Source organism: Macrotis lagotis, chromosome 6, assembly GCF_037893015.1.
Source record: "Macrotis lagotis isolate mMagLag1 chromosome 6, bilby.v1.9.chrom.fasta, whole genome shotgun sequence".
Taxonomy (NCBI): Eukaryota; Metazoa; Chordata; class Mammalia; order Peramelemorphia; family Peramelidae; genus Macrotis; species Macrotis lagotis.
The window spans coordinates 127,876,023-127,900,461 of record NC_133663.1 but is presented as its reverse complement, the minus strand read 5'-3'; the positions used below and the strand labels follow the sequence as shown (position 1 = coordinate 127,900,461).

The window sequence follows — 24,439 nt, the reverse complement described above, 5'->3', positions numbered from 1 at the left end:
TCCTCTCTGAAAGATAATGTATATGGGGGGGATGACATATTTGGATTCAAGAGACACTTGAGTCTAAGTTTTTAATTTGACATTTATCAAGTATATAATACTGGGCAAGTCATTTCATTTTGCTGTGCCTTGATTCCCTCAACTATAAAATGGGAATAATAACATTTGTGCTGCCTATTTCAGAATGTTATTGTAGACAGCTAGGTGGCTCAGTAGAGGCTGGGCTTAGAATCAGAAGAGCCTAATTCCAATCTCACCTTCTCTGCTAAGTGTAACTCTGGGTAAGTCATTTAACTTCCCTTTTCCTCATCTGTAGAAATGGGGATAATAATAGGGATGGTTAGGATAAAATGAAATAATATTTGTAAAGTGCTTTACAAATCTTAAAGTGTATATGTTGTTCAGTCTTTTCAATCTTGTCCGACTCTTCAAGATTCCATTTGGGGTTTTCTTGGCAGAGATACTGGACTAGTTTGCCATTTGCTTTTCCAAAAGTGATATAAAAATACTAGCTATTATTATTGTGGTGAACAAAATGCTATAAAATGTGTTATTTTTATTTAATCAAAGCATTCCCTGTTGTTTCCTAATTTACAATGTGGGCAAATAGAAAAAAAAGGCAATATTGAAAATTGTTTTGCTCAAATGGTTAGTAAACAGTTGCATCTTAGAATTGTTGCTCATAGGAAAGTGTGGTGTAGAGGGAAGCATATTTCTCGTTAAGTCAGCATCTGCTCCATTAACTGGAGCAAAGGGATGATTTTAAAGTCCCAAGAATTACTGAAGCAGAAGTACTACCCCTATACCAGAAGTTCTGCTCCTATATCAAGCAACCCATTTTTGATGTAATACAGTAGGACTACATCAATAGCAATGATCATTTTGACAAGAAATGTAACCTAAATTTTTTTTCCTTCTTCAGTGTAAACAGTGAGTTTATAGTTTGCTTCACACTGAAAGGTAATTATCTCCTAATGAACAGAGGAGTTGTAAAAAAAAAAAGAAAAGAATCATGATATAGAAGGAGAAGTGACTAACGTTTTTTAATGGGATTATGCATGCCTGATTCTTATTACCATAATTTGTTTTTCCCATGTTCCTGGTTTCTTGGGTTTGTATTCTAGTAGACTACTAAATCAATAACAGCCTCATCAGTATCTAAAAGGAAGTTCAAGGCAAATGAACATTCCCATATGGATGTAAAATGTGCTGCCATAAATAAATCTAAAGGTTTTTTTCATGTGCTTTTAAGAGACTGAAATCAACTGGAATGCCTCCTTTTTGGAGACACTATTAGATTACATTTTTGGGAAGAAAAACAGACTAAACAAAAGAAAATTAGTAAAGATTAAACTGTGGTTTCTGATACCTCTTGTACTTCTTTTTATTCTTTGACCAACACCTAGCATAGTTTGGCAAATACTAGGTGCTTGATAAATGCATATTGACTGACTAACTTCATTCATTCATTCATCCATTTATTTATTCATTTATTTGATTTTTTTCTTAAGGGGCAATGGGGTTAAGTGACTTGCCCAAAGTCACATAGCTAGGCAATTATTAAGTGTCTGAGTTCAAATTTGAATTCAGTTTCTCCTCACTCCAGGACTAGTGCTCTATCCACTGTGCCACCTAGTTGCCCCAGACTTCATTTATTATAATGATACTTGGAATTCTTGCCATTGTAAGTCTAGGAATTCAGAGTGTTGAGGAAGTAAAAAGGATATCAGCATCTGGAAACATTCACCATGATCTAGATCTTCTTAAGACCCCAAAGTCTTGTTCTTTCTGTTTCTCCTTCTTACCTTACCTTTATCATTCTCATTCTCACCATTACCTTTACCCACACCACAAACAGCAAAGATAACACTACTTCATCACCATTACCAATGCATCATCATCATCATCATCATAATTTAATAAATCTTTTTAAGAGTTTACATATGAAGGAATAAAATGCTTGAGAACAGATTTTTTTTATATAGGTAGCTGAATTAAATAGATTGTTATAGTTATGGGCAGCAGCTGCCAAAGGCAAGGAGAAGAATATGAAGTGTTAAATCTAGAAATTTCAATATTAGTCCAGATTTTGCTACTCATATGCTGTGTGACCTTAAGTCAGTAACTTAACCTTACTCTTATTTTTCTCATACATAAAATGTGGGAGTTGGATTTTGCAGTCTTGAAGGTCCTTTGTTATTTTAAAAGTCTTTAATTTCAGTTTATGAGATATTGGAAAAGTAGCTGGCATTGGAAATTCAAAACCATAAGAGGTTTAGAAAAAATCCTGGATTTAGTAGCTGGCAAAATGATGTTAGCAGGAAATCAATTAAATGTTAAAAAATTTTAAAGTTAACTAAGGCATGATACTGAACATCAGTCAATTATAACTTTCAATCTTTATTGTAAGGATTAAAATATCCATATTCTGAAACCTTCACTTTCTCCCCCATCATTTTGCTTTCAATAATGTCAAAATCATTAAATTGAGCAGGGATTAATATAGATTTTTTTCTCTTTGACCTTTCATATTTCAAATTCTTATCATGATAAAACAGAATGAGAAGTGAATGGTGAGAAATAAGTTCTTGTGAATGTCATAGAATGGAGTTTGTTGAGTTCTTTTCTTATGGGAATTCAATAGCTATGTGCTACAGACTTCGTATCTAAGAAGCATGATGCTCTCCAAACCTGGTGAAACCTTGGAAGAAGAACTTGATTTATGTTTAAAAAATAATCATTAATAATTTATATAGCTCTTAATTATAAATAGAATTTTATAAATAGAATTTTTTTTTCCCAATAAAGAGCTATACAGATGATCTGTGGCAAAGTAAGGGGTGGATGGACATTGTAGAGGATAATCTGATTGCACATAGTTTTATACTTCAACAGAGGCTGTCTTATTCTTCAGAGTGTCTATGGTCAAATACCAGAAGACAAAGCACGGAGACTGTGATCACCTTGAGTAAATAGGCAGATCATTTTTGGTAGGATAAAACCCCCTTTGCCTCATTGGATTTACTGCTTCATTTACAAAACTCTTTCATATATATATTGCAACAATGAAATCTGAGAGTGGGAAGAGAACTCAGAAATCACCAAGTAAAATGTTTAACTTCATCATGAATCAGCTCTTTTACTTACCTAGCAAATAGTTATACAGATGCTGCTTGAAGACCTCAGGGACAAGGTGATAAAAAAAGCAAATCAAAATTATTATTATTGCTATTATTGTAATTATTTGCTACTGCTGCATCAGACTATTGACTCCTTTTGAACTTTTATAGTACACTAAAATTATCAAGTTTATTTTCCTGCCTTTGTGTACTTTTATTTAAAAATAAAATCCAACTGAACGATGTTACATTTCCTCCCAGATGAACTCAATTCTCCCCAACTCAAAGTTTTTCCTGACACTTCGAAACTATTTGTTCCACTAACTCCTATACAATATTCTATTTAGGTACATGTCATACTCAGTCCCTTGATCCCAGATCCTTCCATTAAATTATAAGCTGCTTGGGAGCAGGGAATATGCTTTGTCTCCCTGGTGCCTCTTCCAGAATTTTGCACATAGCAGCCACTTCATTAATATTTGTTCAATTGAATTGGAACCTTATTAATTTCAATCACATTATTCTTATATTTGTTCTACCTTTTCAACTCTTAGAGATCTTTTGGGATCTTGAATCTCTCATTTGACATTTGAGCAATTCCTCTGAAATTTATATCTTTTGAAAATCTGATAAAAATGCTGTCTGTCTCTGTCTTCTTTGAATGTGTATAACAATTTTAAACCACATAAAGTGAAGAAAAGAGAAAGAAGACTACAATTCCAGTCTTCCCTCTAGGCTGACATGATGAATTAATTGTTTTTCTTTGGGTTTAGATTTTCCACCAGGTCCAAATGGCATGTAATCACAGCACTGACTAGCCTCTCTATTGGTCCCTCGAGTGCACAAGAATATTGCAGAGATTTTGTCCCATCCTTTGAGGAAAAGCATGCATGACATATCTATTGAGCTACCTTTTTCTGCCGGATGAGCAACTCTGTTAAAAAAGAAATTAGTTTAACCTGTTATAGCTTGTTTTTATTGGTTTGTAACCACTTTTTTTTTTAGAGAAAAGAAAAAATCATAAACCATATTGTGGGTAGTATTGTTCACATATTATATCCATTCTATGTGATGATCACTGCACAGTTTTTGCAACTATAGACATCTTTGAAGATAACAAGTCTAATCCAGATACAACTCTGAAAATATATATATATATATATATATATATATATATATATATATTTAATTATAGGGTTTTTGTAAAAGTAAGAAAAATATGTACCATGACCAAAACATTTTGTAATATTTTCCCTTTTTCCTACCTGAATTCACTTAATTATTTAAGGATGAATAAATGAATGAATTCAATAAACAAATATGGAAAGACTATGAATTTGCAGTCAGTAGGTTTGTTTTAGTATCCATGTTAAACAACTACCACTAAATTGAGACCAGTCCCTTGATACATTAGAACAAAATGTAATACTTAGAAGCCATTCAGCAGTTAACAAAAGGAGATTTACTTAGCCCTAATGAGGGAAGCCTATTCAGCAGGGTTAGGCACTGAAGATACTTTGAATTGAACTGGCTGAAGCTGAGTAGATCTTCCTACTCAATTCACCAACAAAGCATCTGATTCCAGGTCCTAATGCTTGATTTTTACTCAGACCATGAGGGAGTGACATTAATAATTTGAATCCATAATGTCTGGAGTCAACCAAATCTTGAAGAATTTCTCCTTACCTCTTTAAGGAAAAACTAATTTAACTTGGATGAGGAGAGGGGTTAGGATATTGCTCCTACCACTGGGAGATACTGAAAATTTAAATAAAAAGTTTCTGTCCTCATAGAGCTTATACGTTAGTAAGGGGGTAAGATAAAAATACAGATTAATAATAAAAATAATAACATATTTATATGGTAAGTTGGGTTTAGTTTATAAATTTACTTTCCTCATAAAAAACTCAACGAGGAAGAGAATGTAATTATTAATATCCTAATTTTATAAGAGACTGCTGGTTAGAGAGAGTAAATAATTGCCCATGTAACCTTCCTGATACATGTCAATCTTCTTTAATTCCTTATCTGTAAAATGAGGGGGTTAATAGAATTAATAGTGAGCTATGGTATATGCCAGATATGATATTAAGTGGTTTAAAAACAATATCATTTGATCGTCATGACAACGCTGGGATGGGGCAGTTGATGGTGTAATGGATAGAGCACTGGTCCTGGAGTCAGGAGGATGGGAGTTTGAATCCAGCCTCAGACACTTGACTCTTACTAGCTGTGTGACTTTGGGAAAGTCACTTAACCCTCATTGCTGTGCATCCAGGACCACCTCCAGTCGTCCTGATTCATATCTAGCCACTGGATCCAGATGGCTCTGGAGGAGAAAGTGAGGTTGGTGATTTAGCACATTTAGCCCCTCACTCAAATCCAGTTCACATGCTTGTCATGGCATCATCTTCTTGATATTGTGGTTTTCTTCAAAAAAAATGAAGGACAAACAGTATTATACAATGATGGGAGCATTGAACATAATATTATGCCAATTTAACAAATGAGGAAACAGAGAGGTTGAATGACTTTTCCAGGGTCACACAGCTTGTTAGTGTTTGAGGCTAGATTTGAACTCATATCTTTCTCATTCCAGACCCAAAGTTCCATCCACCAATAAACTCCTTTCTAGCTCTTTTTTTCTATGATTGTGTTCTAGTCCAGTCTCCTAAACACAAAGCAATTGAAGCACAGAGAGCTTAAGTGACTTAGTTTGGTGTGATGTAGAGTGTGCTTGAACTGGGCTTAGGTTCAAGTCTGGACTCTGACACTGTTTAGATTTTTGACCCTATTTAAGATTTAGGCTCAGGGTATTTGCATCTTGTCCAAAGTCATTTAGAAAGTAAATACCCAGAAGTCAGATTTGAACCCACATTTTCTTTTTTTTTAATTTTACAATTTTTCTCCCAATTTTGCTTCCCTCCCATTGTTTCCATGCTATACATTGATCAAAATTGAATGTGTTGAGAAGGAAATCATATCCTTAAGAAAAAAATATATATGAGACAGCAAAATTACATAATAAGATACCTTTAAAAATTAAGTTAAAGGTCTTTGTTTAAATTCCACAATTCTTTCTTTGGCTATAGATGGCATTCTCCATCGCAGATACCCTAAAATTGTCCCTGATGGTTGCACTGATGAAATGAGCTAGTCCGTTAAAGTTGATCATCACCCCCATGTAGCTGTTGTGCTGTACACTGCTCTTCTGTGAATCTACATTTTCTGATCCCTGAGTCAAAGCTCTTCTTATTCTATCAGATGATCATTAGGGTACTTTCTAACTCTATATCAGTGAACTTATGAGTCAATGACCTCAAAAGTTCCCTTCATTTCTAAATCTATGGTCTTAACCAACTACTTTAGGAGTGCCTAAGAAATTTGCAAAACAAAGTACCAAGGTATGATTGGAGCAGGGATGTCAGTCTAATTTGGGAGTGGGAAGAGGGAAGGTTTCAGGAAAGAAATGGCATTTAAGATCATCTTTAAAATGTAGGTATGAATTCAATAGGTACAAAGCAAAGGGAAGTAGTAAAGGCTTAGGAAACAACATGCTAATAAGAGACAAAGAGATAGCTAATGTGTCCTGAGATCAGAGACTAGGCCAGTTAGATAGGAACACTGAATTTCTAGAATGGAATAACATGAAATAAGATTGCTAAGATAGAGCAATATCAATTTCTAGAGGGCATTAAATTTTAGAAAAAGGATAATTCAGCAAGAAACATAATCTATGAATTACACCTTTTCTTTCTTTGTTTCTTTGAATATTTCTGCTTTCCTTTTTTCTCCCTTTTTCCTTCCTTTTTTCTCTTTCCTTATTTATTGACATAAATTTCATCTATTCATTTGTTTGCTTGTTTATTATTTATTTATTGATTGATTTGCTTATTTTTCAGCTGAAGACTGACATATATCCAGATCTACAAGTTTGAGAGATGGAATGGAGAGGAAAGAGAATGTAAGTAAAAATATGAATTAGGAACTATTCTTAGAATATATAAAGGTGGAAATGGGAACTTATACTATATAGAATCATTGATTTAAAGCTGAGGACTTTAGAAATCAACAAGTCTAACCTCATCATAATAGAGGGCTGACCCTGGGGATAGAAATAAGGGAATGTATGGAGACAGAGATAAGGGGAACCATGAAAAAGATCCCACAGAAGTGGAATCAACACCTAATTGAATATGGAAGGAGAGAGAAGAAAAAATAATCAAAATTAGCCACAAGTTTTAAATCATGGGAGACAAGTTGAATGGTGTTGCTGCAGGTTGAAATAATGAACTAGAGGAATAATTTCAGGGTAAGAGGAAATATTTAGATTTAGAAAATTCATTCACTCATTCAACAACACAGCCAGGTCTCGATTAGTGAAACAAGGAATCCTATAAAATGAATGCATTATTCAAATTTGTACTGCATATTTTCATTGGTCTGGAACAAATGACTATATTCTACATAATTATAGCTTCAGAATGTATGAGTTCAAATACATGTAACTACTTTAGGGATTCATTTTCTTTACTAATTGGGATCTAACTGAGATTGAAATTCTAGTGCAATATCTAGGTAAACTGAATCTATTCAGTCTTATAAAGTGCCTCATTACCTCCCCACCAGAATTTCTCTGGGTATAGGATTTATATTAATACATAGATATTGATATTAGCAAGCCTTCCTTTTGCCTCTTACTCAGAGCTATTCCTTGAAGACTGTGTGTATAATGGGGTTGGGGAGAGAGGGGCATAGTGCTAGATTTATTTGTGTCTTTTTTGTCCCTCTGTTGGCAGAACTTTAAAACTGGTGATGTGGATAGAGTGATGGACCTGACAGACTTCAGTTCAAATATGATCTCAGACACTTCCTAGCTACTTGACCCGGGGCAAGTCACTTTAACCACTGTCTGCCTCAGTTTCCTCCCAAGGTTGTTGTGAGGATAAAAGTACTATATATGCTAGATATTACTACTACTACTACTACTACTACCACCACCACTACTATTCCAACTGCTAATACTAGTGCTATAGTTACTACTAGCACTACAACTATGAGTGTAAAAAAAATTTCATTTTTTTCCTTTTTTTTATGGAACAGGACTTTGCCATTAATTCTAAATAATCTCTATCATTCATCAATCATCCTCTGGATACAGTAGGGTTGATAATTGGGATCTGTAGTTTCTTCAAAAAAGTATCACTGGGTGCTGGGCCAGTTCTTGTTCGTATGTACTTTACCTTGGATAATCACTATAATCAGTTTAAACCCCTTGGCTATGATAGATGGGAAATTAAGGTTCCATGGAGCTCAATGATTTATTTAGTCATATAGCTAATAAATGAGAGAAATAGGAGTGAAGTCATGACTTTATATTTCAAGTTCAGCACTCTTTCCAGTGTCCAGGAAGATTTTCCCTGTATCTGAGATTGGGTGTTCATGAAAATAAACTTCTGATGAAAACATTCAGACTTTTGGAGCCCTATGAATGACTGGCATAATTTCTCCATTTTCAACTGTATCTGTTGTCATTTTGACAGCAACCAATATTAAAGATGAAGTTTCCATTTGATTTTTATGGTATGATAGATGTTTTCATATTAACTCTTCTCAAACTCTGGCAACCTTGTGTTTGTTTCTGCTTCACACATGCTACATCACAGAATCTGAAGGCATTTAACACACTAGGACAGACATATCACAAATTCTCCATACCTTTATGAACCTCATCTGACACTGGAAGTATGAATTGCTTCCAGAAAGAAGACAAAACCTTGAGTGAATTAGTGACAATATAATTCTGTGTCATATATTGGTAACAGCCAATGACTTTTTAAAAATGTATCACAATTAGCACTTGGTTTCATGGGGCATGTTCAAGGCTCTCTGTTTTCATTGCCTTTACCTCATGTTTAGAATGTTCTCCTTCTTCATCTCTGCCTAATGAACTTCTTGGCTAACTTTCATATTTCACTAAAATCCTTCAACAGGAAGTCTTTTCCAACTGGTTTTAATCCTAGAGTTTTCCTTTTTTGATTTCCTGTGTCTTCCATTTAGCTTTCTTTGTACATATCTGTTTCTGTTTCTCTCCTTCATTAGACTGAGAGCTTCTTGAGGTCAGGGTCTGTCTTTTGCCTCTTTTTTGGTACCACCCCAGAGCATAGCATAGTGCCTATCACATACAACAACACTGTTGTAAAATCATTCAGTTGTGGACCTTTGTGACCCTGTGGACTATAACACAACAAAACTTCATGGGTTTTTTTGGCAAACCTTCTGGAGTGGTTTATCAGTATCTTCATAACATAGAGTAAACATTTTTTAGAAAGATTTTTTTTATTTTGAGTTTTACAATTTTGCCCCCATTCTTGCTTCCCTACCCCCCCCAGAAGGCATTCTGTTATTCTTTACATTGGTTCCATTGGTATACATTGATCTCAGTTGAATGTGATGGCAAAGAAATCATATCCTTAAGGAAGAAAAATAAAGTATGAGATAGCAAAATTACATAATAGGATAATGGGTTTTTTTCCCTAATTTGAAGGTAAATGTCTTTGGTCTTTGTTCAAAGTCCACAATTCTTTCTCTGGATACAGATGGTATTCCCCATTGTAGATAGCCCCAAAATTGTCCCTGGTTGTTGCACTGATAGAATGAGCAAGTTCATCAAGGTTGATCATCACCCACATATTGCTGTTAGGGTGTATAGTGTTTTTCTGGTTCTGCTCATCTCACTCAGCATCAGTTCATGCAAATCCCTCCAGTCTTCCCTGAGTTGACATTTAATAAATAAATGTTTATTGACGGACTCTACCCATAGTATAGACAGAAACAGCAACAGACAATCAATATAAACCATCTTCCATTATTCTCTGAGTTCATTAAGGGATCAACCTTCATTTAAAGAGAGCTCCCAGATCAATCATCTCAACCTCTTTTGAGACTCTGTATCAGCTTTGGTACTCATACTTCATTCATACCATCAGGATCCTCTGCCCTTCTGATTGGAGGACTGGAAAGTGGAGAAAGACTCATTTAAAAGTCTCCATTTAAAGAGGTTCCCTTGGTCAACAAACTCTTCCTTTTAAACCAGATACACTTCTTGGAAAGGACTCCATTATATCACTGTACTTTGCTTAGTAGTTTTTCCTCAACCCCTTTTAATTTCCTTTTGTATGTTGCCTTCCCCCATTAGATTATAAACTCCTAGATGGGAAATATTTTCTTTTTTTTCTTATTTGGGCTTGGCAAGCATTATTTGATTGATCATGAATGAACATGAATGAAACACAGAGTTCAGGCTTCTAAATTCTCCATCTACCATTCTAGCTATTAGAACCCATTGCCTCTAGAAAAGCCACTTTGATAGATTTTACTTATAAAGTTAATGCTTTTATAATGGAGTCTATTCATGGCTATTTGTTTCTTACAGAGAAAATTATTTTTTTCTTGGCCCTAGAAGGAGTTCTAAATTTAATTAGAGAAGACATTGTCTTTGGAGATGATTTCCTTGAAGAAGATAGTGAATGCAAGTTTGGGAGAGAGAGAGAGAGAGAGAGAGAGAGAGAGAGAGAGAGAGAGAGAGAGAGAGAGAGAGAGAGAGAGAGAGAAGAGAGGAGAAGAAGAGAAGAGAAGAGAAGAAGAGAAGAGAAGAGGAGAGAGAGAGAGAGAGAGAGAGAGAGAGAGAGAAATTTACTCTAATAGCAAGACCTTTAGCTTCAGTGTTGTGCATTTAGTCCACTACTGATCTTTCAACTGAATAAGCCAAGTAGATGATCCTCTTCTTTCTCTAAAAAGCACACTGCTCAGGAAATTCAACTGAACAAGAAAGTTATAAGTTAGATGTAAACTCTCATCTCACATCTTTGAGTTTGGGTGAGAAGTTACAGGTATTTTAACTTTCTTTATGTGTTTTCTGCATTCATTTATAGGCTCCTGTGAGCCCTTGCATTTTATACATTTTGGGAGGCTAAATAAAACCTTCCCTGTACTTGATTTATTGTTATCAATTTCCTTCTCTACCTCCTCTTATCCTCTATTCCTAATATTCCCAGCAGGTGACCTAGCTTCTTCCTTCATTGAGGAGATTTAGATCATCTAATGTGAATTCCCTCAGATTCCACTCAACATTTCTTAAAGCTGCTGTGTTTTATCATATATTTCCTTCTCGTTCTCCTTTCATAGAACAAGCTTCTCATCTCTCAATAATGCAAATTCCTCTACTTGCAGTCTTGATTTCATATTCTCTAACATCCTTTAGGACTTGCTCCTGCATTGTTTCTCTCTCTCTCTCTCTCTCTCTCTCTCTCTCTTTCTCTCTCTCTCTCTCTCTCTCTCATGTCTTCAGTCTTTGTTTCTTCATTGACTCCTTTCTATCTGCTTACAAATAAGTCCAGTTCTAAAAAACTCAGTTTTCCTATGTTCCAAAAATAAATCTTCCCTTGATCATCATTTCAAACAACAATTATTAAGTATCTACTTTGTATATAGAACTGAATGAGGTGTATAGTAAAATGCCATTATGATAAGGATATATCTCTTTAATGATATTTGCAATCTAGAGAGTGTACAAAACATATAAACATAACTATATTATAAAGTAAGAGAGGTGTAGTGGAGTTAGTAAATCTTGGATTCAAGTCCTATTCTCAGAGCTAATCAACTTGCCAAAACCACACAGGACAAGAATAATTACTTATCTTCATTGGTAAAGGGAATTTACTCAACTGGAGTTTCTTATCCTAATAAAATAATAGAGAACTCCTTTTCCATCACCCCCCCAAGAAGTTATCGAACACAAATTGCTATGTGAAATCCAGTACGTAAAGAACATTACTGAGAATTTCAAAGATTAAATCTCCCATCATTGAGAGGGAAAAGCATGTTTATAACCTGAAGATTATCTTTAATTCTTCCCTGTCATTTGCCTTTCCTGCCAATCAGAAATCAAGTCTATGTAGTTTCTCTCTACATTTCCTCTCTCTCTATTCCTAAGACCAACACTTTTGTGTAATAATAGTAATAATTAGCATTTATATAGATATTATGTGCTTGAAAATCACATTACAAATGTCATGTGCCTTTAGCATTGCAACCTCTTAAGGTTGGGACTAATAGTCTCATTTTGCAGATGTGGAAACTGAGGCAGACAAAGGTTAAGTGATTTGCCCAGTCACAGCTATTAAGTATCAGAGTCCAGATTTGAATTCTCTTCTTCCTGCCTCCATATCCATAGTCTATCCATTGAACCAACAAGTTCGATGATACACTTCTGCCATTGTATAAGTTTTCTAAAAGGTTTCCCACCCTTCTGTCAACTCATTTCTCATAAGACTGCATAATAATATTTTTGCTTATGATTAAAAGATCTTAACCTAGAAAGAATATGAAAGAAGAATTAAAGGAGATGAAAATGGAGATGACAGAGGATATTATAGTAATCCAGCTTGATGATAATGAGGATGCATTAAGGTGAAAGCTATGGAAATTTATAGAAGGAAATGATACCAGAGGTGTCATAGATTTTGAATGGACAGAAATCCATGACAACTTAGCTAAGGGAGATAAAAGAGAAATTAAAGGTTACCCCACAGATCCAAACCTAAGACCCTGAGTGAATGTCAATTTTAGTGGAGAGGGTATTGGTTTTTATTTATGAATTTGTATATATTCCATATGTATAAATAATTGCCTCATTAGAATATGTTTCCTGATAGCAAAGATTCATTCATCTTTCTATATTTCTAGTGCTTAGCATGGTGGTTAATCAGTGCTTGTTGATTGTTTGGTTGACTGACAGATCTGATATTGATGTCAAAAAGTGAAGCAGGTATAAGAGGAAAGAACATAAATTTGAGGTTCCAATGAGCCATGCAGGTATGGGATTATAGATTTAGAATGGGAATGGATCATAGAGATCATTTAGAGATTCAAAATTCTCATTTTTCAGATGAGGAAACTGAGTCACAGGAAGTTTAAGTCACTTGCATAAACTCACTTTCTTAGAAAAGAGCAGAATTAGAAACTGAACTCAGATCTTCTGATGTCAAACTAACCACTTCTTGTCACTATATCAGATGGGTCTAAGAGATCAGAAGAGAGATTGTAGAGAAAAGACATATTTGGGAATCAGCTTAATAAAGATGATAGTTGAAGTCATTGGTTGGAATGGGACAATCTAAGAGAGAAAGTGTAGAGAAAGGATAAGATTGTGGACAGAGGATGGAAATTAGAGAAATAGCAGCTGGGGTGAAGGGGAAGAGGAGCCAATGAAACTGGTAGTGACCAAGACCATAAGGAAATGCCAGGATTCAAGAAGGCCTAAGTTCAAATTCTGACTAAGACACTTACTAATTGTATGGCCCTGGATGGATCACTGACTTCTTTGTCTCAGTTTCTTTATCTGTATAATGAAGATAATAATAAATAGCACCTTTTCCACAAGGTTGTTATGAGTATTGAATGAGAAGATGATAAAATATATTGCGTACCTTTAATTTATTGTAAAATTTTGCCTGGAAGAGGAGTAAAAAGGCTGTAATTGGATGAAGTGGAGGGTTCAAGGGGAAAATATCTTAGGGTTGGCATAGGATTGAATTTATTTGTGTGCAGAGAGAAAAACCAATTGAGAGACACAGAGGGAGGGTAACAGTGAAAAAACAAGATCTTAGAAGATCTTCAGGGAAGGGAGCCTTAATGAAAAAATAGGGAATCTTCTTTTTCAACCAGAATGAAAGAGGAAATAGTAGGTGATTGTGAAGAGAAGTTTTTTGGAAAGGATTTGAAGGACTTTGTGTTAGATGGGTACCAACTATTTAGTGAAGTAGGGGACTTGTCCATTGATTTTAAGCATGATTCTTAGGGTGGGGACTAGAGAAGAAAAGAAGAAGTTCAGTTATGCTGTATGGAATAAAAGATCAATATAAACAGAACAGAAAATTTGTTTAACAGTAGCAAAATCCCAGGTTGAGTTTAGTTTGATATATTGGTAATGGATTAAATAAAGTTCAATTCATGACTTCCACTGTCAAATTCCATAGGAACAGGAAATGAAAAAATCTTAAGACTGTGATTTCTATAGGTAAGTATTAGCAGGTTGTGAAAAACTAAGGTCATAAGATCAAAGGTTTAAAGAATTAGGCCTCAAAGATCACAAAGTCCAACCCTACCTTTGTACAGAGAAGGAAATCAAAACCCAGAGGGGTAGAATGAATTAACTGGGGTCATGAAATTAAGATTTGGAGTTGTATTTGAATCCAGGGCTTCTTGACTCTGAGTCCCCTCTACCACCTTGCCTTTCAGGTTCCCATGGCAAGATATTCTAGGGGAGTGGCTGGAGGAACCTAGGGTTAGAACTAGGGCAAAAGGGAAGAGAAACTAGAATGTGGAAAGTGGATTGGAAAATAGACAAAGTGTAAATGATGGAGTAGAAGGAACTGAAGGATATGAGATTGTTGTCATAGAGTGGAATTTGTAATGACTACGGTCAAAAAGGCTGTGCAATTCTGAAGAATAGTGAGGTCTAATGTATGACTATACCAGCATATGGTTGAAATGAGGAGGAGAAAAAAGTCTTAGCTTTGAGGACATTCTTAAATTGGATAATCAGGTTGAGGCAGAGAGATGTTGCAGATATTAGAGCATTCCACCTGTAGTCAAGAAGACTTGTGTTCAAATCTAAGGCTAGATTTACTGCCTGTGTGAGTGGTTTGCCATTAAGCCTTTGACTGCCTCTGTTTTCTCATCTGTAAAATGGGAAAAAATAATAGCAGTCCCTAATTCCCAGGGTTGTTCTAAAGATCAAATAAGAATCTAGAAGCCACTTGCACAGCACTTCAGAAACTTTAAGATGCTAATAAGTGTTATTAATGTAGAGATCCTAAATATGAATGTTGACATCCTTAAGATGGTGGCAAAGGGTGCAGTGGAGAGTGACCATAAACCAGGAATTCAAATTATTGCAAAATAAAGAATATTTTTGAGGTTGTTATGTGATAGTAACAAGGATGGGGAGACATTCTTGGACCCTTGGCCAGTGTAGTGTTTGAGTAAATGTTTGTTGGTTAGTTCTCTTAAGGGTTATGCATGAGGAATTTAGAATACCTTAATCATTATTTCCATTAAATATTTCATAGTCATAGATAGTCAATAAACAGTTATTAAACATATAATACATATGAGTCACTGTGCTAAGCTCTGGGGCTAAAAATACAAATAAAAAAAAAAAAAGACAGTCCCTTCTCACCAGAAGCTTATAGTCTCCTCATGAAGGTCCTGGAAACTCTGGTACCTTGGATTAGATTTTCCATTATCATTCAACTTGGACCCAGGCTAAGTATCTATCTACAAGACGACTTTACTCATTTTACTCTAGTCCCTTTAGGACTAGATTTGCTTCAGATTTCTTCTAAATATCAGTTTTGGTTACATGTATATCTAAAAGCTACTAGTCTTACTCATGACTAGAGTTTTGGCTTTCCCTGTAGCATAGAAATCACCCACATTTCCTTGTTTAATTTCTGGCAGAGGTTAGGGTGTTGTTAGTTGGTTTGGCTGTGATAAGGTCCTGGATGGCCAGAGACGAGCTTTCCATTAATCCAGCTAAGAGCTTCCTTGGCTTGAAATTTGAAAAACAAGATCTATTATCTCTTGGTTCCAGAAGGAAGTTATTTTGGATCTAGTGCCACCTTCCCATCGACAAATTTGTTGTTGTTGAATCTCAGCTATCGTTCTACAACTATTTGAGAGGCAAACTAAAGTAAAACCTCTGATTAATATTTGTTGACTAATCATCAACCCTTCATCAGAAACAGAGCAGGGATATTTCAAGTGACTAATTTGCTGCTGCTGCTGTCTTTGCAGCAGAATCCCAAGGCAGCACATCCAAGGTCAAAGTGGATGATTACATCATTTTTATGCTAAGATTATTTTTATATGGAGGAACAGTGTTGCCTAATGGGTAGAGAACTGATCTTGGAACTTAGAAGAGTTGGATTCAAGTCCTACCTCTGACTGGCTGTGTGATGCAAGTGAATCGTTTACTTTTTAGTGCTCTAAGTAATCCTCTGTAAGCTGCAGGCAAGGTGCTAACCTGAATTGGTTGAAGGAGTTTTCTATACTAATAAAATTACAGATCAAGTCTCTATCTCTAGCTTGAAATCTTGGTCATCATTCGCTTCCCTAAGAATGGAATGAAATTCTAATTGAACATCTATAAAATATAATACAATGACTTGGTGATTCACTCAGCAACTTATTAAAATCTCTTTGTGAGGTAGTCTGAAGACTGTTATAAGGATGAATATAGACATGTGAGAGACAGCAAAAAGCTGCATTATATCTGCACAGTCAACATCTCTGTATCCCCTAATTGTATGCATAGAGCTTAATTATCTTGGGCCATTAATTGGAGCCCAGCACAATCTTCCCTTTATTCCATCCTATGGTTCAATTTCCATCTCTGTGACTCCATTGCATTATCTGTAAAAATGGGGCTAATTAAATGACCTCTGAGGTCTCTTCAAACTCCAACATTCCAGGTTCCAAAATTCTAATCAGTTAGAACTTAACACACAATCCTGGAGCTTATGGAATGTTACTATAAAATGGTTTGTTAAATGATTACATGGACCTCAAATCAGCCTACCTCAAACTTTGCCTTTGAGAGTGTCCACATTAACATCTGTTCCCTATTATCTCAAGACCTTGCTAAAGGCATCCATTATCTATGAATAGTAATAACTCTATTAATGAAGAGGATGCATTCCCGCAGCACACTCCTTTGGCAGAACTGTCATTCCTGAGGTAAATATGATATAGGAGCTGTAGGGCGGGTATGTGTAAGAATGTCAGATAAAGAGGATTGTAGGACAAGACTATTAAATCCTACTAAAATAAGGTCAAGTGCCAGAGAGCATACACTATGTTTCTGGGATCCTCGAGCAAGTGGGAGTAGAGAAGAGAGAAGAATGAATGAGAAGGCTGTAATGAACTTAGATGAGATTAAGGTCCTTGTTAGAACTTAGTCTCAGAGAGACTAGGGGACAGAAAACTGGACATGAAGATAGAAGAGTTTATTCTCAATTCTGTCTCAACAGAAACTGTGATCATGATTAAGTCACTGAAAAATCTCTGCCTCACGTTCCTCATCTGTAAAATATAGGACTGGAATATGTGATCTCCAAGGTCCCCTTGAGGGCAGCTAAATGGCACAGTGGATAGAGTCAGGAAGACATGAATTCAAATTTGTCCTTAGATACTTACTAGATGTGTGACCCTGGCAAGTCATTGAATCCTGTTTGCCTCAGTTTCCTCATCTGTAAAATGAGTTGGAGAAGGAAATGGCAAACACTCTAGTATCTTTGCTGAGAAAACCCCAAATGGAGGCACATAGAGTTGTATATAACTAAGCAACAATAAGGTTCCTTTGAACTTCTAATACTCAGTGATTCTATGAGTCAATTCATAAAGATGGCTAACAAGTCTCATCCAAGTCTTCTCTTCCCCAGACTAAATATTTCTAGTTCCTTCAAATAATTCTCATATATCATGGACTTATAGTTACTTAACATTCTCATTGCCTATTTCCATAGAGTGTCCAGATTATCAGGGGAAGGGAACAACATCTAGATACTGCCTTCTATAAAATCTCATTAGATCCTCACAACAATCCTGTAAGGGAGATACTGTTATTATTCTTATTTTCGTTTAGTCATTCTAGTTGAGTCAGTTGCTCTGTGACCCAATTTGGGATTTTCTTGGCAAAGATATTAGAATCATTTGCCATTTCCTACTTGGCTCATTTTACAGATGAGAAAAGTGATGCAAATCAGGTTAAGTAACTTGCCCAGCATCACACTACTAAGTGTCTGAGACCAGATTTGATCTCAGAGAGATGAGTTTTCAAGACTCCAGACCTGGTACTCTATTCACTGTGCCACTTGCTGGCTTAATCACTATTTTTACCATTGACAAAACTGAGGTAAACAGATAGTAAATATATGAGGTTAGATTTGAACTCAGACCTCTATATACAGACCACCTTGCTGCCTCTATTTTTTCAATAACAACAAAAATAATAGCTAGTCACTGTGCTAAGCATTTTATGATTATTATCTCACTTGATCTTAACAACCCTGGGAGCTGGGGATTGGAAAGTGGGTACTATTATCTCCATTTGACACATGCAAAGGTAGACAAAATGACTTGCACAGCTAACGTCCAAGGCAGGATTTGAACACCGATCTTTCAGACTCCAGACCTAGATCTCCATCTACTGTACTACCTAACAGCCCTTTCAAAAGTGTGGTGTTCACATAGAAAATGGTTATTTCAGCATTTCCTTTCTTCTTTCTGAAACCAAAAAGTTAACAAAGAAAGGTAATGCTGTTTTTCATAGAAGGAGATTTTTCAGTGGCTATACCATCATACCTTACTTTAGTAAATATAAAAATAGGAATGGGGACTGGACCTGTGATTTCATTGGTTTAGGGAACTCTTGGGTTTGTTCTGTCTTAGGAAAGCATTATTCATATCCTCTGTCTGGCCAAGAGGCCAGTAGTTTTCTTTTTCTTTTTTTCCTTTAAGTCTCACCTAACTTTTTCTACTGTGCTTCCCCCCCCCCCCCCTCCCGCCGTCTCTAGATTTCCATTTAGGTATTAGACCTTTGTGATCTTCCTTGTCTGTCCTTCTTTCCTGTACAACTCCCTCCTACCTTTTCTGTTAGAGTATTAATTTTTTCTCTTTTGGACAAAAAGCACAGCTGTGTCTTGTTCTATTCCAATCATGGAGCCTACAAAGTCCCAGTGGTAACTATAAGAGTGTACATATGTAATTACTTGTGTTAACATTTTGAAGAAAGATGAACAAGAGAAAAGGAGGTGGAGCAAATGAAAGACTTCATCCAAAAATTTGGATAAGCTTCTATTTTTTGATACTCCTATCAATTTTTTTTTTCCTGAAAGGAATAGAATTCCCCTAAGAAACAATCCATGAAGGAAGAAGATTATTAACTTGATGAGAAACAGGTGCTGAAAATCTTTTGCAAACGTCCTTTTCCGGATACATTTTTGACAGAAGGCAGGATCTTCTGTTTGTTGAGCTTCCCTAAATACATAGAGGGCTTCATCTGCAGGAGGAATATACTGGAAAGTGGATATTCAATTTAAGCATATGGAGGAGATTAAGTTACACTCCCTTAGTGCCCATAACTGTGTTATGCACATTGCAGGTACTTGGAAAGTGTGTGTGTGTGTTGGATAAGTGAATGAGATTCAGAACATGATCTGTGAATTCTAGATCCATGTTGCCTATTTGGAGGATATTTGAAGGAATGATTACATCAATATTTTATGTATCACAGTGAATCGGAGTTAACTCATTACATTTGGGTTTTAATCTATTATACTTGCCAAAATTGTGAGGAAATCAGAGGAACTAGCTCTCTATATAAATTGTATGATCTTGGACAATTTAATACACCTCTCTGACCTTTAATTTCTTGTTCCTTAAAATGAAGGTGTTGGACAACAATAACAACAGAAAACAACAATGAAAGTGATTCACATTTAGAGATTACTTTAATCTTTGTAAAGTACTTTACATTTAATCCCTCACATTAGTCCTGAGAGTTTAGGCATTATTATGACCCTCAATGAGTCTCTGTGAATGAAGTGGATTTGACCAGGGTTATTCAACTAATAAGGGTATTTGAGACAGAATTTAAATCTAGATTTTTCCTTACTCTAATGTCAAACTGCCACAATAACCAATCAGTTGACAAGTATTTATTATTATAATAAATGTATATTATATTAATGGTATGATTATTTATATTATATTATTATATTAACATATTACATTCTAGGAACTCCATTTTGTGCTGGAAATACAAAGTTAAAAAAGGAAATGGTCTCTGTTCTCAAGAAATTTCCATTTTATTAAGAGAGAAAACATACAAAATACATAAATATAAAATAATCTTTGGCTAAAGGCACTATTCAGGGATGGCTTCTTTTAGAAGAGCATACTTGAACTAAGCTTCAAAGGATGCTAGTAATTCTAAGATGTAGAGATGACTAAGATTGGTTCTAGCTTGAGAGCTTCTTATTAATTTCCCACTTTGGATAATCAATCAATTAGCAAGCATTTGTTAAGTCCCTATTATGTTTTAGTGAATGTGCTAAGTGTTGTGGATGCCCTATTGTTGGGAACGGTTTGTATGGAAGCATTGTAAATTATCTTCACCTGGTGTCTTTGAACATCAGAGCCTTGTTCTGCAAAGTGCCATGGGAGTGGGAGTGGATTAGAGACTGGAAAGGTATTTAAGATACTGGTGTTTTGGTGAATAAACAGAGTACTTGGAGATCTTGGTGGAGTACTTGTCTCCTTTGTAATCCTTATCTCCCACCCCTCCAATGCTTGCTTGGGAAGACTGAATCCAGAAGTGGGACCCTATCCCTATTCTCAAGGAGCTAATGTTTTAATGGGGAAGAGCATTAATTAATCAGTCAACTGCCATTTATTAAGAACTTATTACAGTCTAGATATTTTGCCAAACATTGGGGACAGAAAGCACAGACAGAAGCAAAACTTCCTCCCCTCATGGAACTTGCATTCCAAAGAAATAGAGATCATGTTTAAATATAAGAACAGGGTTTCTTAATCTTTTTTTTTTTTTTGTGTCACAAACCCTTCTGCACTCATGATCAAATTTTTAAATGCATAAAAATAAATTGAATTACAAAGAAACTCAGTTAAATGCAAATATCAACACAATTTTTGAAAATCTCTGATATATGATGTAAATACAGGGTGTTTTTGGAAAGGAAGACACTAACAGCTGGAGTGGGTTAGGAAAAGCTTTCTGAATTATAGATGGAGTTGTGAACTAACAGTAAACTTTTGATTCTATTCCTGGTCCGTGAAGCTCTAAACTCAGTAAAATCTCAGTCTCCCCATATATACAATGCCATAAACATAGTTTTGTCTGTTTAAAATGTGAGCTATATCTAAAAAAGGTTCTTGGAAGCTCTCAGATAAAGGGCTTTTGTTAAATTCTAAACAAGATGAACCATACCAAATAGCCATTGTTTTTATTTTCAGCTGTCTTTTATTTTTAAGGAGCCTTCTGAGTCTTCCAAAGATTTACCAGCCAATGGTTAATGAATGCACTTTAAACACAAATGCACAATTCTACTACTCATCCAAAGTAGGTAGTGAGATAATCACTTTCTGAAGAGATACTATAAGGAGGACAAAAAAGAGACTATGTTCCTTTCTTGCCTTGACAGCTCTATACTTTCCATGGAGATAAGCGTACCTCTGTGGCCCATAATTACACACATCGTCTTTTACATATTTTATGACAACCGGCAAGCCAAATTTGAGTCTCTCAATGAAAAAATATATTCATATATATATATATAACAGATACACAGGACATGAATGGAGAATGGGATGAAAGCTGTCAGCCAGGCCCTCACCGTCGTATTTTTTCACCTGCTTGGAAAGTTAAATGCCTCTGGTTTTGGGAGATCTTTCTTGAATGTTGAAGTCTTCTGGATTTGAAAGCATATTGATTTCTCAGTTTATATCTCACATTTGTAAGAAAGCTTTTTCACTATATTTAAAAACCCAGAATGTAATGCTTTAAGAAAAAAAAAGTTTTGCCTTAAAAAAACAGAAATTGAAGAAATATCATTGCAAATTATAACTTGCTATTTAAAAATCTTTTTTTTTAATTTTAAAATCTTTATTTTGGAGGCAATTAAGCATTAATGACTTGCCCAGGTCACACAGTTATTGAGAGTCTGTGGCCAGATTTGGACTCTGGTCTTCTTGGTTCCAGATCCAGTGATTTATTCACTGCACCATCTAACTGCTCCTGCAGATTAAAACTTGTAGCCATTTTCATAGCAAAGGAATGTACTGAACTTGGCAAAATACACCCTAATATCTTTATGTTGGTGGACTCACAATTCATACAGTCCTAAAGTAGTTTTCCTTTCAAAGTTTTTTTTTTTAACTCCTAAGTTTAGTTAATAAGGACATACAATAAAAGAATTTCGAACTGGAAGAGACATTAGAAATTATCTAGTTCATTCTTTTCATTTTTACAGCTGAGGAAACCAGGGTTCAGACAACTTAAGTGACTTTTTCAAGGTTATTTCAGTTCTTCCAAGTTAGTCTTTCCCTACATGTCAGATCTCTTAGTTAAAAATAAGCTTTAAGATAGTCACTTCCTTAAAAAAACAAACAAATAGAAAGAAAACCATTTTTTTTGGTCATAAGAATGTTGCTGTTTGGAACAAAATTCCAGTGAGTCAAGTTCTTTTGAAATGAAACAAAGAATTAAAAAATAGATTGGGTGTGTGTCATTATGCAAAGTAATATATTTTAAGCAAAATTAGAGAGACTAAACATTATGAAGGAATCATTTATTTATGTATGAGTTTCTACATTAAGCACCTACCACTTACAAGACATTCATTGAAGAATTGGAAAACTGATGAAACTCAGATGTAATCTACTTGTGTCCTTGGACAACTTTCTCACCTGTAAAAGTGAGGGAATGTGTTTTCTGACATCCCTTCCAGGACCTCAAAGTATAGAAATATTTCTTGCTCTTACTGAGTTTATAATCTGCATAAAGCAGGGTTCTTAAGACTTTTAATGTTTTCTTTTAAATTACTCTAGTCTTCAAGGTTAGCTGTGGTCCTGGAATAAGCTGCTTTCCTGCCATCATTCTTTTATATACTGTAGACAAGAGATAAAATATTGGCTTTCTGTGACTGAATAAGATATTGGGTTAAAAGTCCATCCTTTGTAGACTTACTGAAGGCATCTTTGAGACAACTCCATTAGCAAGTAGGACCACAGGTATCATGTGCATTTCATCTTACTCCCATGTGGTTTTGATTTCTTTTGATAGATCTCTATGTTTTGAAAAGATTTAATTTCTCTTAGCTTGAGAATCATGACTATTTGGTGACAACAATTAAAATGCTGTTCTTATCTTTTTATGGTATGTCCAAGTATTTATGAATAACAGTTCTTTCTGTGGTGATGCTCCAGTTTCTGGAACATTTATTTGTTGAATTTGTTAGGATATTTTGAGATCTATATTTGAAGCATGTGATTTTATCATCTGTTTATGATTTATGAAAGATAGTTTTTAGCCACCAGGTTCTATCTTGTTAGATATTTGACTTTTGTTATTATTCTTGGTTCACATTCATGTAACATTTTATAACATACATAACATTTTTTTACAAGTTAGGAAATGTAGTATCAAAGAGATGAATGACTTACTTATGATGGAAAGTCTTGGTTTGGGGACATGAGGGATTGTAAGATGGTGGCTTATAAATCATTAAAGAGAGGGTCAAGATTGGTTATGGAAGCAAGTGAAACCAGAGTGGGAAAGATGGACTGAGAGTTTAATCAAAATTTATATTTATATTTTAAAGTACCAAAAAATATCTTCTTTTTTTCAAATTAAATTTATTTTTAATTTATGGAATAAAACAAGCATTTTCATAACATAATACAATAAAAAAAGAAGACTGCCTACAAAACTAAATCTACAGTACACAGCTTGCTACTTCTTTCAAATAAACAACAAAATTATCATGTCAATTTCTTTTTTTCCTTCCCTTCCCCATCCTGCCCTAGAGATGGCTACATGAGACACAAATAAGTGTGTATATATATAATTTATATATATATATATAAAGTTATTCTATACATACTTCTAGTTATCAGTTCTAATATCTTTCTTCATATGACCTCTATGATTGATTTGGGTATTTATAATAAACAAAGCAACTCATTCATTCTAAGTAATTCTTAAAACAGTATTATTGTTATCGTATACAATGTTTTCTTAGTTTTGCTCATTTGTTATTTTGGCAAGTCTTTTCACATTTTTCTAAAATCATTGAAAAGTGTCTTCTTTACAATAACCTGGAAATACAATAGATAACACAAATATTGCTTCTATTCTATATCTGAGGAAACTTGGGTTATATTAAGGGGAAAGACAATAGCAATAATTGACATTTAAAATATACTAAATGCTTTCCATATGACAACTCTGAGATAGGTTGCTATGGATGTTAGGATCCTCATTTTACAAGATAAGGAAATAGAGACATGGAGAGTTTTCTTATTTGCTCATGGATACACAGCTAATCAATACTAGGAATAGGATGCTTCTTTTCTGGCTCTAAGTTCCATTGAGCTTTTGACTACGCCATGTTATTTATGAGATAACATTGTTTGACGTGAATTTCACTGGCTTTTTCTAGAGTTAACCA

At 34.9% G+C, this 24,439-nt stretch overlaps 1 long non-coding RNA gene across 1 annotated transcript in view; it reads left to right on the top strand.

The window, feature by feature from the left end:
- Positions 1 to 24,439, top strand: part of LOC141491823 (uncharacterized) — a 58,434-nt gene that overhangs the window by 28,007 nt on the left and 5,988 nt on the right. Inside the window, exon 2 of the long non-coding RNA XR_012469782.1 lies at positions 7,022 to 7,083. This is a non-coding gene — a long non-coding RNA (uncharacterized LOC141491823). The remainder of the gene's footprint in view (positions 1 to 7,021; positions 7,084 to 24,439) is intronic.